We start from the raw sequence: 15,144 nt of genomic DNA on the forward strand, positions 1-15,144 counted from the left end.
TCTATCTCTAGTATATATGAATTGCTTGTTACTAGCTACATAGTGTCTAATTATTTTAGGAACCACCTGAGGTTAAATAAATTAGTACCTAACAAAATCATAAGTTTGAATTACTATCAGTTTGAATTACTTTTTGTTTGTTTGTTTTATGAGACAAGATTTCTCTGTGTATCCTTGGCTGTCTGGGCTTACTTTGTAGACTAGGCTGGCCTCAAATTCACAGATATCATAGCTATTCCTTCCAGAGTGCTGGGATTACAAGCATGAGCTGTCACACCCAATTCAGTTTGCATTTCTTAATTATCTTAAAAATATTGTTATTGTAGCCTTAAAAGGACTTGAACTTCACATTGCATTTTAAAGAATTACACAAAAAATAGTGTAAAAAGAATTGATACATAGTATGTTCTAACATGAAACCTTCAATATACATCAACATATACCAATTTAAGCAAATATAACCTTAATTTTGATTCAATATGCAAAGACCTATAAGAATAGATTTAATAATCAACCCATTTTCCCTACAATTCCTATGTTATTTCTGTATTCTCCATTCTTTCTTGTCATCTCTTTCCCCTTTTTCTGTAACACTAGAAAGGAGAGAAAAAAGGATGGGGGGAGGAAAGAGAGAAGCAGATCCCTGAATCTAACGTCTTCTACTTTGTTTCCTCCTGATCAAGAACATTAACAACTTTCAACCAATCTCTCTAAACAACAAAATCCATAACACACTGAATTAACATCTACTACCACATATTGAGAATAGGGTGTAGCTATCTTAAAAATTGCTTCCTGCTGATTTGGGAAATAGTTTCTTTTTTGGGGGACGAAGAAATTGGGGAATTGTTAAGTCTTATTAAAGCTAGTTGTTACATTTGCTGTCAAGTCTCTATGTGCTAGCAAAAGGCAGGCTTTAAAAAAGCCCTGAATGGAGCAGTCTGTGAGGCTGGATCCTCTTAGCTAGCCATTTTGAAGTTGTTCTGGATGCATATTTTTTAGGAATCACAATTGAGGGAGTCTGTGAGGCTGAATTAGCAGAGATGCTAGTTCTATCCTCTGTGGTCTCTGGTCCTTTTCTTCAAATGTTCCATTCTTCCATTGGTTTCCAGATTCCTCAGTTAGATACTTTTATTCTTGTGCAAGGACAAAAACAAAATCCTGACCCAACCCTAAATCTGGGGGTTTGGTCTCTGATCATTTATAGACATTTGCAAAATACTTGTTTTGTGGTCTCAGTTGAATTTTTAGTACTATTTACTGAAGATGTTCTGTCTTTGATTATATCTAGAGCAGAGTTATTTTTAACCACAGGCCTTAAATCTTTTATTTGCTCTGTGGTTGAGCTTCTTCTATGCTGGTGAGGAATGATTGAATTATATTTGATGTTGGAGCCTCAGGAGGGCTCTTCAAACATTTCCCAATGACAAATGGTTACCTTGTCTATCCTTTGTTGATCTGCATCCATTTGTCCAATCCCGGCCTTTGCCACACATTTGGCATATTCCAGAAGGCTGGGACCTTAACAAACAAACAAACAAAAGATTGTTTCTAGGAATTTATTGTCTACAATTCTTTTTCAAATGACTTTGCTTACCACAATTAAAACCTGTCATTTTGATTTTTATTAAGACTTTTAGAGATTACTTCTATCAGATTAGCATCATAAACATGAGATCCAATATGAGCCATATCAATAATTCATTCCCCTATTTGCATTGATTTTGCCTTTAAAGGTGTAATCACTAGTTTGCATCCTGAATTAGCATTTTCAAAAGCCAAAGATTCAATCAGTATTTTCTGAATTCTGAATCTGAATGTCAATCTTTGAAAAAAAATTAGTGAGGGTTTCTTTCATGCCTTGTATAAATTTAGTAAATGTCTCAGACCTCTTTTCATTGACATTATCTCAAAAAGTGTTAAACGACTAGTGCTAATATGTGATTATCAAATTCAAGCTGCGTTTGTAAATTAGTATATTAACCTCTACCTAGAAATAGATCCTGGAAATATCAATACCTCTGACCTGATTTCCTTGTTCTATGACACTCTTCCTCTTTTCATGATATTTGCTATAATAATTGAAAACCAGCTTCCAATATTTCTCTTGCCAAATCTTTCCAGTCTTGGGGGATAATTCTCTTCTGAGTTGCCCGTGAATGTATCATCTCTGTCACATAGGATGAATACAAGCCAAAGGAAATTACTACTGCCTTAAATCTCCTGAAATCTAATGTTGATAAGATTCCATTTAATTTCATTATAACCATGTAGTTTCTTACCACCTTTTGGTATGCCTTGTATAGTAATTGAAGAAACTCAGGCTGGTTTTCTAACAACAGAGACTGACCCTTTTCAGTTTCAGTTTGTGGTAGCATGGTAGGCTCATGTCTAAATTCCTTCATCTGTATAAAAGTATTTTTCTTATTCCCCTTCATAGGTCTTCTTATGGATTGTCTAGATTCTTCTGCCTGTGTTTGAGTATTTTTATCATTTTTATTTATACGTTTCTCTAATTTTCCTTTTAAGGTGTGTATCTTATCAATCCTCTTTTCATATTTTTATTTTTCCTGTATTACTAAATTTTTTTTTGTTTGAGCAGTTACAGGAAGCCACTCTGCTGATTGAGAATAACACATAAAATACCAAAATAATAATAATTGTAATCAATATTTAGTCCATTTCAGTTAAGTTATTTAATTTTTCATTTTCTGCTTCTATTTGCAAGCCATCTAGAGTAGCACAAACCAGCGTCCTAAAGCCTTCTATTATGGTACTTTCCATCCCCAATCCTCTCCTTGAGGACTTCTCAGACGACTTACCAAATCTGATGGCTTTTCAGTATGTCTGTAGCTGGAACAATCTCTGTCCATGGGGTCTTGCTAAAAGTTGGAGCACCAAATGTTTTAAAAAACAGTAATGTTGGTGTTCAGGTACACCCTGCACTGACAACCTGGACACCAAATTCAGATAAAAGAAACTTGATTGAATGCTTAGGAAAGACTGACTGGTCAGGCTCACAGTATGGATTTGGCAATCATGACTGTGATTGTGCGCCATTCTCAGAGTGAGTTTTTAAAAGAAAAAGTATTACCAAGCAGAAAGAAGAATCAATTCTATTCTTGGTACAGTATGCCTAGGTAGTTAGACAAAACATTTTAAGCTGATTGGCTAGGATATGTGAATGGCTTGTTACTAGATTTATTGTAACTTGCTATCCTGTGTTAGTTTGATATCCTGGGAAGACCTGCTATTTTCTGAAGGGAAATGAAGGAAGAGTGGGTCTGGGAGAATGGGGAAATGGGGGTTGTCAGAACTTGAAGGAGTTGATGGAAGAGAAATTGAAGTCACAATTTATTGTATGAGAGAATAATAAATAAAATAGATAAAATAGGAATGAATGGTATAGAAATTGTGGGGTTAAAGAGTATGTATATATTCTTTTCTCTATTTGAATGCTGATATAATTACTCTTGCGATCTATGCATGATACTGATAGCAAATATCATTGTTTGTATTCCCTAGAAACCTGTGATATGAAAACAAAAACCTGTCTTGCACTTGTTCAGCCCCTAGAATTTTCCTACGGCATGTGTCTGCTTGTACATTTTCTCACATGGTTCCAATTTGTAAGTGTGCTTCTGAGCAATTTCTGAAATGGATGTGAGTGTGAGAACTGTCTTTGTGAAGAACTTAGTGTGTGCATACAAAACCTGATACTGGGTTAACATTTCTTATTACTTTTCTTCACAAAGTGACAAATTCAGTTCGTAGTCAAAAAATAATGTAATCAGAAGTATATTCTGCAGAACCATGTGTACTCCAAATAGATACTGAAGTATGCTGCCCTGAAGAGGTATAGCAGCACATAGGATTCTATGAAGATTCATGTTATTATATTCTAAAGAAGATTCCATAAACACTTATTAAGTTAAGGGCATAATTATAAGGCAAGCCTAATGTTTGCTTTCACAAATCGAAAGGGATTAATCTCTCATCTAGGGCAGTTTTTAAGAGTAATTCTCTAGAGAAACTCACAATGGGAATTATAAAACTACAGTGTAAAAATTATTATAATGAATCTCAAGATATTTTTAGGATAAAAAAGTCTTTTCAGTGTACATGTATAAGAAAATGCTCTGACAACTTTGTTTCTGATCTAGGACATCTGTAAACTCAGTGCTATTTAAAGAAAAGGTGACATTCTATTAAGAGGTATATCTACTAAGATACAACTGCAATTAGTTTGTTTACCTCATATGGAAGTCTTTTCTTCTTTGTGTAGTTCCTCTCTCTAAATGTGTACCCTTTAAATTTTATATGTAGACTTTACGATTTATCTTGCTTTATTAACATTCAGACTGACAACATATAAAGATGATATTTTAGCTCTAACATATTTTTATCTACATTGTTTGGGTAAAGAAGGTTGATAAATTTGAGTGTGGGTTTCTGTTACTATATGCAGTAGATCGTATAGTTGGTTTAATAATCTCATGGAAATTTTGGTCCATTTTAGTCCAATATAAGGATTGATGTCTTGGGATGTGTTCTGGGAAAGGTTGACCATTATCTTTGTTTAATTCTACTTGAAGTATAAGTTGTTGAGTTCTGGAAGAAAAAAAGTAGATAAGCCATTGAAAGATAAAGGGATGGAAAGTGCGAATTGAAGTGAAATCACTGATTTCAATGATAAGAGTGAGCCCACATGCTCACATTCACCCATATAGTGATCAAATATAGTAATTTTAACATAAAAACACAGGCAAACATTCAATGAATATGAAAATGGTTCTTCATATCAGGTCAAGAAATAAAAAAGAACAAATCTGCTGTGTGTCCAAGTAGAGGACGCAGAAAATAGTTGTGCTATTTTTCTCAGAAGCAAACATGAGAATATACTGCAGAGAAATAAGGTAAAGACAGATTTAGTTATGGTCAGGTAATGTGTACCAGTTACCTACTGATGCATTATGTATAATTTAGGATATGGAATTGGTAGGAGAAGTTAGAGGATATGGTTTTGAAGAATAGGATAAGAGACAGTTTAAGATTAGTTAAGGAAGACTACTACAGATCCAACTATAGGGAAATTTTATACATAATAATGGAGGGAGCGAGGAACGGTAGGATACAAGTGATGGGATAACAATTGAGTTGTAACCTGAAGAAATTAATAAAATTAAAATTAAAAAAAAATAATGGAGAAAACAGTAAATAGAAAATTGGGTTCTGTTTATCTGGATCCAAAGTATATTTTCTTTTCTTTTCTTTTCTTTTCTTTCTTTCTTTCTTTCTTTCTTTCTCTCTTTCTTTCTTTCTTTCCTTTCTTATAAGATAGGTTTTTGTTTTGTGACAGCGCTGGGTGTCCTGGAACTCTGTTTGCAGTGTAGGCTGACCTCAGACTCATAGAGATCCACCTGCCTCTGCCTCCAGAGTGCTGGGATTAAAGGCATTTGCCATAATTCACGACTGACCAAAATTATATTAATAAAGGAATATAGCAACTTACAAAAATGGACTTGTCTGCTATAGTCCAGGAACAAGTAGATATAACTGTTACCAAATCAACTTTTCATTTGGGTAATTACAGAATAGAAAGCTAAACTCCATAACCAAAATAAAGTAGGATTTAAGCAATACTTATCTTACACTTCCACATAACTGTTCCTCACTCAAACAGGGCAGAAACTGGAAGATGGGAGCTGAAGCAGATGTCTTGGAGGGGTGCTACTCATCATAGCTTGGCTCAGCCTGCTTGATTTCTCTTGTTCATTCACTTAATTTATTCATTTACTTTACATTCTGGTAGGAAGTTCCCCTCCCTCATCTGCTCCCAATTCCTCCCTCTTACCTCTCTTCCTCTCCTCCTGTTCCCTTCTTCTCACACTCCTTTCTTTTTTCCTGTGTTTCCCTTGCTTTCTTTTCAGAGAAGAGAAGACATCCCATGGGTATCAAACAGGATCTAGGACCACCAGGCCAGTGACTGTACCACCCACAATGGGTTGTGCTTTTATCCATAAATCATTAATTAAAAATGTCCTAGACCTTAAACTTATTTTTTTAATTTTTTATTTTTTATTAATTTATTCTCAATGTTTTTCCCATCCCTTGTATCCTCCCACTCTTCCCTCCCTCCCATTTTCCCCTTATTCCCCTCCCCTATGACTGTTCCTGAGGGGGATTACCTCCCCCTGTATATGCTCATAGGGTATCAAGTCTCTTCTTGGTAACCTGCAGACCTCCTTCTGAGTTCCACCAGGTCTCCCCCTCCAGGAGACATGGTCAAATGTGAGGCACCAGAGTACGTGAGAAACTCATATCCCACTCTCCACTCAAGTGTGGAGACTGTTCTGACCATTGGCTAGATCCGGGTAGGGGTTTAAAGTTTACCGCCTGTATTGTCCTTGGCTGGTACCTTAGTTTGAGCGGGACCCCTGGGCCCAAATCTGCCTATCATATTGTTCTACTTGTAGGTTTCTAGGACCCTCTGCATCCTTCTACTTTGCTATGCTCCCATGCTTCTCTCATTTAGAGTCCCAATAGGATGTCCTCCCCTCTGTCCCAGTTTCCTGGTAAGTGAGGGCTTTCATGGGACATGCCCCTTGGGCTAGTATGCAGATATAAGTGAGTATATACCATTTAAGTCTTTCTGCTCTGGGTTAATTCACTCATTATGATCATTTCTAGCTCAATCCATTTATCCACAAATTTCGGGAATTCTTTGTTTTTAATAGCTGAGTAGTATTCCATAGTGTATATATACTACAGTTTCTTTATCCACTCTTCTACTGAGGGACACTTAGGCTGTTTCCATGTTCTGGCTATTATGAATAAGGCTGCCATATAATTAACAGATATTAGAATGTTTGTTTTTACTAGTTGAAGCTGGTCACCTGAGTGCCTCTTTGTAGTTAAGAGAATCAGGATCTCTGAATAAAAGGGGTAAGAATGTAATCATGGTCAGTCACTAGTAGGATATTTTAAAGTAATACTACTCATTTTATCTAGGGACATCTATATGACCAACTATCTTTGTAGATTCTTTAAAAATCATGTTCTCTATTAGAGAAACACATTAGTATAACATTAGTATAGCCATTTTTGCCAGTCTTTGGTGGAATTATTCTTTTCTAGTTTCCTGAGCACCATTTATTGAAAAGATTGACATTGTTTTGATTCCTCAAGATCATTTATTAGAGAAGTTGATTTTGCTGTAATATCTCCTCTTTTACATTTCCTTCCTCTCTCCCCCAATATATCTCCATATTTTCTTCTCAAATTGAAGGTGTCTTCTTCTATAATGTTTGTGTGTGTGTGTGTTCATAACTTTATAAATAAAATGTGCGGAGTCCATTTTGTGTTTCTTATGTGCATTTGATTTTAGTTCTGACCCCTTGATGATGGATAATAAAACACGGGGCTCATCTTCTGTATTCCTCTAACCAACAACATGAAAACAAGATTCTTCTGCCTGCACCTAGAGCTCTTGAAGATATAATTCTCAGATCAAGTTCTATAATTTCCTTTATCATTGTGTATTATATGTAATTTTATGTAAATATAAAATAATATAATTCTTTAAGGCTTTAAAAAAGCTTCTTTACTATTAGTCATTGTTCTTCCCTTCATCTACTATACTGACTTTCATCCTTTAATATTTTTAATTGTTTTATTTTGTTTATACTTCTTTTGTTTAGAAACATGTTGATGTCTGAAAATTAATGCCCTCACTTAATTGTTAAGGTCAACTAGGACTCTTAGGTATTTATGAGAAAGCTGTTGCCTCTAATCTGTTTATATCCATTGTACTATTGAGAGGATGTGTGAAAATCTTCCTGATGTTTAGAACAAAAGAGAACATCTTCCTCAATTAATATCCGCTTTGCATGACAAGCTCTTCTTAGAGTCAACTGTAGGCATCCTAACAAAATTATATATCAACCGAGCTACATTTTTCAGCATATGAAACTTAATCTTATTTTATTACAATAACCTTAATCATCATATGTTTTATATCACCTATATGTTTTATTTCTCACAAACTTTGGTGAAATTTCGTGATTTTTTTAAAAGTAAGTTTTCTGATTTTCTTGTCATTTTTGTTTCATTTTATGAAGAGTTACTTCATGTATTTTAGAGAAATAACCTACTTTGTCATATGAAATTCCTCCTTTTTCAAAGTGTATCGATTTTAGGCCTTCTTCACCATGTATTTTGGTCTTGGTATTTTCTTTCTTTTGCTTACTAACTACATTTTACTTCATTCATTTTTCTTAATATCATGTGGTATAGTAAAAAAGCAAAATGCATCATCTTATCAAAAATGCTTATTGCAAATAGTATTTATTTAAAAACCTGGCATTCCTTTCTCATACAGTCTTAAACCCTAAGTTTTCTGTTTCTCTCATGCTTTATTTTCATTTAATTTTTAAAACACCATTTTACATAGTTTGAAGCCACAGAAGAATCTGAGAATCACGGAATGTTATACTTCCCCAGGAACTAGCTAAGATATGAAGGCTTGTAATGACCTTGAAAGGCAGAACAGAAAGATAAGATATTAGGGTGGCACTGTACTTATATGAATACCATAATTTTACTTTGGGATACAAAAGGCTTTCGCTTCCATGAAGAACAGGATAAGCTGAAAAAAAAAAACACCACTTTTTTTTCTGGGAGGAACAAGGCAAGAGAGAAAACAGCTAAAATACAGGAAAGAGAAGGAAGGGAAAAATAAAAAAATTAAGTGGTATAGGCTAGGCGAGGTATAGTCTGATGGATTCAATTATGGCAAGAGAGATCCATAGAACAACTATTTACAATATTCTTCTGAGAGCTAAATAGGTATGAACTAATCTGGATTATTCTCTTGATTTCAGCATCAGTCCTATGAAATGGCTCACTAGGCCCAATATTTTCCAAATATTTGTTGTCCTCTAGCAATCTCACTTTCCCTTTTGACAGATAATGTCAGACAGAACAAAGAGGAGACCCTCAGAATTTTCTGCCCTTCTATGAACCTGAAATATGGCCAAATATAAATGCCAGATTCTAATAGATTTTGATATTGAGATAAGAATATAAATTTCTGTATATGGAGTTTTTTTTCAGCATATAAAATGTTGGTAAAATAACAGGTAAAGATTGGTTTTATACATGAAAATATGAAGATTGCCAGAAATTCCTTGACCAGAAGTGCCAGCAATAGCCAGGGGTGACATTTCAAATGAAAATAAAGGCTTGTAGTTGTTGTTATTGAGAGTCTGAAGGTCAAGTTTCAACTATTCTTTACTCTTTATTTTGCTATGCTATGCATGTGTTTATGTATTTGTGTTACATGAGTTTGCACGCATTTTTGCCTGTGTATAACTGCTTATGACCATAGAGGTCAAAGTCTGTGGTAAAAAATAAACTGCAGTAACTTATTTATTGAAGCAGAGTCTTGTAATCCAATTCAGAGCTTATTGATATACCTTCTTTTGCTAACCAGCTTGCTCTTAGGATCCCCTGTCTCCACATTCAGAAGCTGTAATTGTAGGTAAATCACAATGTCTAGATGTCATTTGTGTGGGTTCTGGAAATCTAAAATCCTTCCTCATATTTCCAGTAGTAAATGCCTTACTGGCTACATAATCTCCCTAGCTTTCAACAAGTTTCTGAGAATATAACCCCAAGGCTGAGTCAGTTCAACTGTGGGTACAACTACTGATGAACAATGTCAACACAGTAGACATCATTAGGGACCAATACAAATGGAGCGTATGTTTGTCACCAAGTGACCCGCTATTCAAATGGGTATCTATCATAGCAGAGAGACTTTTCATGCAAGCTTACTGATACAATGATGAAGCAATATGAAGTCAAATTGTTTTGGTGATCAGTCACAAAATGTGTGAGGAAAAGAATGATTCACTGATCAATGGAAGATGAAATCACTGGCAGCGATCTTAGCACCAAGAAACTCATTACAGAAGGGCACTTAAGGAAGGCCAGAATGAGAAATGAAAGCAAGCATTTGAAAGAACTAGAGAAAACATGTCTACATTGCCCTGGATTTGCAGCCAAGAACAATGAACACAGGGATTCTGCATACATTGATAGCAAATTTATTTGTATCAGACTCCTGGGAGAATCTGAAGAGATGCATTTTTTTTCCAAAGCCATGTTCTAAAAGTAAATTAATTTTCTCCTACTGAGGATTTTTGGTCAATTTGTCCCTTGTTCTTGGGTGTATCCCAACAAAGGTCTGTAATGGAGAAGAACATCTTATTTTCCACTCAGAAAGACTGGTCAATATACCTTGGGAAGCAGGCATCCCTGATTTCACTGAAGCCTATTAAGAAGTGTTCTATCTGGTCGTCAACCCCATTAGAGACTGGAGAAAGAATAAAATGCTTTCTGAGTATACAAGGAGTGCAGGTTAGCAGTTTTCCAGATAGTTTAGTTTTACAACTAAGCTAGGTTGTTTAGAAGTTAAGATGTTTTTAGGTCTAGATAGATGTTTTACGTTGATAATGACAAGATATGATAGATATTGATTTATGTTCAGAAGTTTAAATGCACCAAGATAGGAAAGAAGTTTTCATCAATGCTGGCAAATACAAATAGCCAAAACACTATGAATGTAACATTTATATAATTTCTGATTGTTTCATGTTTCTTCTTGCTATAGATGTTTATTGTATTAATGAATAATAATATAAATGTATATGTAAAAATAAAAATATTTAATAATAATAAAATGAGAAAGAAAGAGTTAGAGGATGTCTTCTTCGGTCCTCAGTGCCTTTTCTACTAGGAGTCTCAGTTAGAGTCCTCTTCATATCCTTTCAGAAGCTTATCCTGACTTTGGTTTCCAGCTTGTCACTGAGATATCTTCACCCACAGGTTCTCTTTTCTTTCCAGACCTTCTTTCCTCTTACCCTATGCTCTCCCCAGGTTTTATCTCTACCCTTATTCCTATTTGCTCTTCCTCTATGACCTTATTCACTTTCTTCAACCACTACATCTATCTGCTCTATTTCCCTTTCTGAGTGAAATTTAAGCATCCTCTTTGTCACTTTTCTTTGGGTTTGTGCATTGTAAAATCTTTATCCTGTACTACATCACTAAAAATCTGCTTATAGGTGAGTACATACCATGTGTGTCTTTTGAGGTCTGGGTTACATCACTCAGGATGATCTTTTCTAGTCCCATCCATTTATCTGCAAATTTCATGATTTCCTTATTTTTAATAGCTGAGTAATGTTCCATTTTATAAATGTGCTGCAGTTTCTTTATACATTCTTTAGTTGAGGGACATCTCAGTGGAGAGAGGAGAACACCAACCAACCCACAATAACTTTGACTCACAATTTATCCTGCCTAGAAGACTTGTATGGATAATGATTTAGTATAGATTGAGGGAACAAATGCCTGTCCAACACAAGACCCGCCCCCATGGAAGAGATCCAAACCCTGACAGTATTAGTGATACTGGTACTGTGCTCTGCTTACAGACAAGAGCCTAGCAGAGTTGCGCTCTTATAGGCTCCACTCAGCATCAGTTTGAAACAGATGCTGAGACCCACAACCAAACATTCAACAAAGCATAGGGAATCTTGTGGGAAAGTGGGAGGAAGCAGAGGTGACAGATCTTCCACAAGAAGACCAACAGAGTCAACTACCCAGGGCCCACAGGAACTTGTGGAGACTCAAGTATCAACCAGGGACCATGAGTGGAGTGGACCTAGGCCTTATGCACAGATGTAGACAATGAGTATCTCAAACTTGATGTGGTTCCTCTAGTAAGGGGAGTAAGGGCTGTCTCTGACATTAACTATCTTGCTTAATTTTAGATCACTTAGGCCTGGAGAGACTGCCTTGCCAGGCCAGAGGGTGAGAGGACATACTCAGTACTGATGTGATTTGAAGAGCTGGGCTAGGACAGTGAGGGGGGGCTCCCCTTCTGTGAGAAATAGGGGAGGGGAGATAAGGGGAAAAAGGATAGAGGATGGGATTGGGAGGAAAGTAGGAAGGGGGACACAACCTGGATGTAAACTGAATAAATGAATTAATAAAAACAATAAAATAAAAACGTATTCTATTGTGCATTCATTTTCTAGACACTAGTGCCTCTTAGTCCACTTAAAGGGACTGGTGAAGATTCCTTTTAAAGTTCATACCAGTGATCTCTTTTCTGTACCTCACTGGATAAAGCTTTAAAAATGTGTCTTCTATAACTGACATGAGGGGGTTTAATGAAAATTGACTTTCTGTATCTTGAATATATAATTGGCCAAATGTTGTATTATAGAAGGGAAAAGGAGTTTAGGAAGGTCTTTAAATCTGGTACTGGAAACTAAAGAGTTACCACAAATACCATGAAATATAAGGGGATGCCAGGAGTGCCTTTTTATGCTGTGAGAGGGGGAAATGTAAAAAATGCACACTCCTGGGTCCTGATCTCAGTAATGTAGGAATAAACCCCAAGGCCTATCAGAGATGCCTCATTTGTTGGTCATCATAAGGAGGAATCAGAGAATGAGGGAGAATAGTATTACACTTAGTTTCCCAGGCAACTGGACAATTGCCCTTCTGATTAAGCACAGCAGTATCTTATCTCTCAAGGTCTTCAAATGGAAACAGAAGAATACACTGCAAAGACCTTAGCAGTCCTCACTTGTTTGCCAGTGTTTCACTCAGCTGCTTCTTCCTGCATCTCTTGGGTAAAGTGTCCCTTTGTGTGGGTGATACTTAGAATACAGCAGTTCACCAGAGCTCTGATTAAGCATGAAGACAGGTAAGTCTGACTGTTTGTAGTACTAAACTTTGTCTAGTAAAGGGTTTTAGCCACCTACTTAAGATTCCCATACAACAAAAGAAATCAGTTTTAACAGAGATATTTTTTGCAGGAATGCTAAGCATCCAGCACTGCTCACATCTGCACCAAAAAGAAGTGAAATAGACAAGCTGGGTGGCATTAGAGATTAAAAAGGAATTAAAAGTGATGCCAGGGAAGGGATCTGGGAGAGACCCAGGAGAAGTTGCCTTCAGAGGTTGCAAGGTAGTACTTGGGAAGAGAGTGGTCATCATAATGTGTTTGAAAACAAACAAAAAAAAAATATTGATTAATCACATTAGCTCCTCTCCACATCATTCCAGACTTGATTCATTTCTGTGTAGTCTATGGTGTCTCTTCTGACTGTATCCATGGCAAGAGACTGCCTTGGGGCATCTGATGAATACCACCATATGGTACAGCCCTTTGGGGAAAGCTTTTATATTTCCATCAAACTGCGAAATGGGGTATGAATATCTTTGATGGGCTCTCTTTCTTTACAAACAAAATTAATCATTAATATTATACAGGTCCTTGTTGAGTACACAAAAGGAATAGAATCCAGAGTAACACAAGTTAAAATATTAAGCAGAAATCAAGTAGCCAGTACAGTAGGGAAACAGAGAACAACTTTGCTGTCTGTCGTCACCTAAAGAGTTCCTCTTAAGGCACTTGTAAGTGGCTGAGACCTGGAAAGTTTGGCAGAAAAAAATTGTGAGGGCAAGTCACAATAGATAGTACAGACCTTAAATTTAAGCACAAGTCATTTGTCATTTGTAGTGATTCATAGTTATGCAATTTGCCCATTCTTATTGACCCACTTCAGGGCACACACACACACACACACACACACACACACACACACACACACACACACACACACACACACACATGTGTTCTCAGGTATAAGTTTCTCCTTTTCTTGACTTCTTGAAGGGATATATTCAATCAATATATAGTCTAAGCAGGAGTTTACTTAAAAATCATGCAATCCAAAAGGAAAATGGAATAGGCTGCACGAAGGAGTAATAAGAAACACTGTGTGTTCTATATAGTGGCCTTTCAAGACTTTGTCGATGTTTGTGAGGTAGTTGGTGTATATATGAGGTAATGTGACCCAATACATATTATTGTTATGCTTTTTTGTTGCAATATTCATCTAGAAAGGCCCACAATATGATGCAGTGTTTAAAATACTTCAATGTGGTGGGGCCATTTTGAGACTTTCAATCATACCACATTATTATTATGTAGGTGTTGGAAAATATCCTAACAACTTAATTTCTGGTGTACCAGGAAAATCTTTTCTGTAAACTTGAATATGTTTAACCATATGGCATATTTGTATCATTTTCAGACAAAGCTATCAAGATGACAATGCAAATTCCTTGTTTAAGTACTTTTAAACTATGTGCCTATCTTGTATCTGGCTTGCCTCTGGAAGGACCACTGAATAGGCATTTCCCTACACTGTCCTTTCTAGTGCATGGCTCAAATCAGAGCATGCATAGTCTGACTCAGATTTCACTCTTAAGGAAAAGATATTCTGTAGGCTAGGCCTCAAAGGGCCCAGGGGTCTTGCTCAAACTATGGAACCAGTCAAGGACAATACAGACCATAAACTTCAAACCCCTACCCAGATCTAGCCAATGGACAGGACATTCTCCTCAGCTGAGTGGAGAGTGGGATATGACTTTCACACGTACTCTGGTGCCCCATATTTGACCATGTCCCCTGGAGGAGGAGACCTGGTGGCACTCAGAGGAAGGATAGCAGTCTAACAAGAAGAGACTTGATAACCTTGAGCATATACAGGGGGAGGAAGTCCCCCTCAGGAACAGTAATAGGGGAGAGGAGTAAGGGGAAAATGGAAGGGAGGAAGGAATGTGAGGATACAAGGGAAGAGATAACAATTGAGATGTAATATGAATAAATTAATAAAATAAAATTAAAAAAGAAATGTGCTGTTTACCTTAAAAAAAAGTTACATTATTGTGAGTTTGTGGAGTGAACCAAGAAGCAAGAAACAGTTCCCTTTAGAGCCCTCTAACAACTGATTCTGCAGTGTTAATATTTTTTAAAGTGATGTAAATATGGAAGTACCTCTTTATTAAGTTCTATAAAATGTTTTCACCCGTAACCATCTTTAGTGGTACACAGTATTTTTCCTTGAAACTTTATATCACATTGTAACTTTTTATAGCATGGGAACATATACAAATTCTGAAGGTTAAACCATCTTAATTATTTTGAACAGATCAAAGAAAATCCTTCAATTTGTTTTTCTGTGTGGGGCTGAGTTAGTATACAAATGAATATTC

The sequence above is a fragment of the Acomys russatus genome, chromosome X (genome assembly GCF_903995435.1).
Source record: "Acomys russatus chromosome X, mAcoRus1.1, whole genome shotgun sequence".
Taxonomy (NCBI): domain Eukaryota; kingdom Metazoa; phylum Chordata; class Mammalia; order Rodentia; family Muridae; genus Acomys; species Acomys russatus.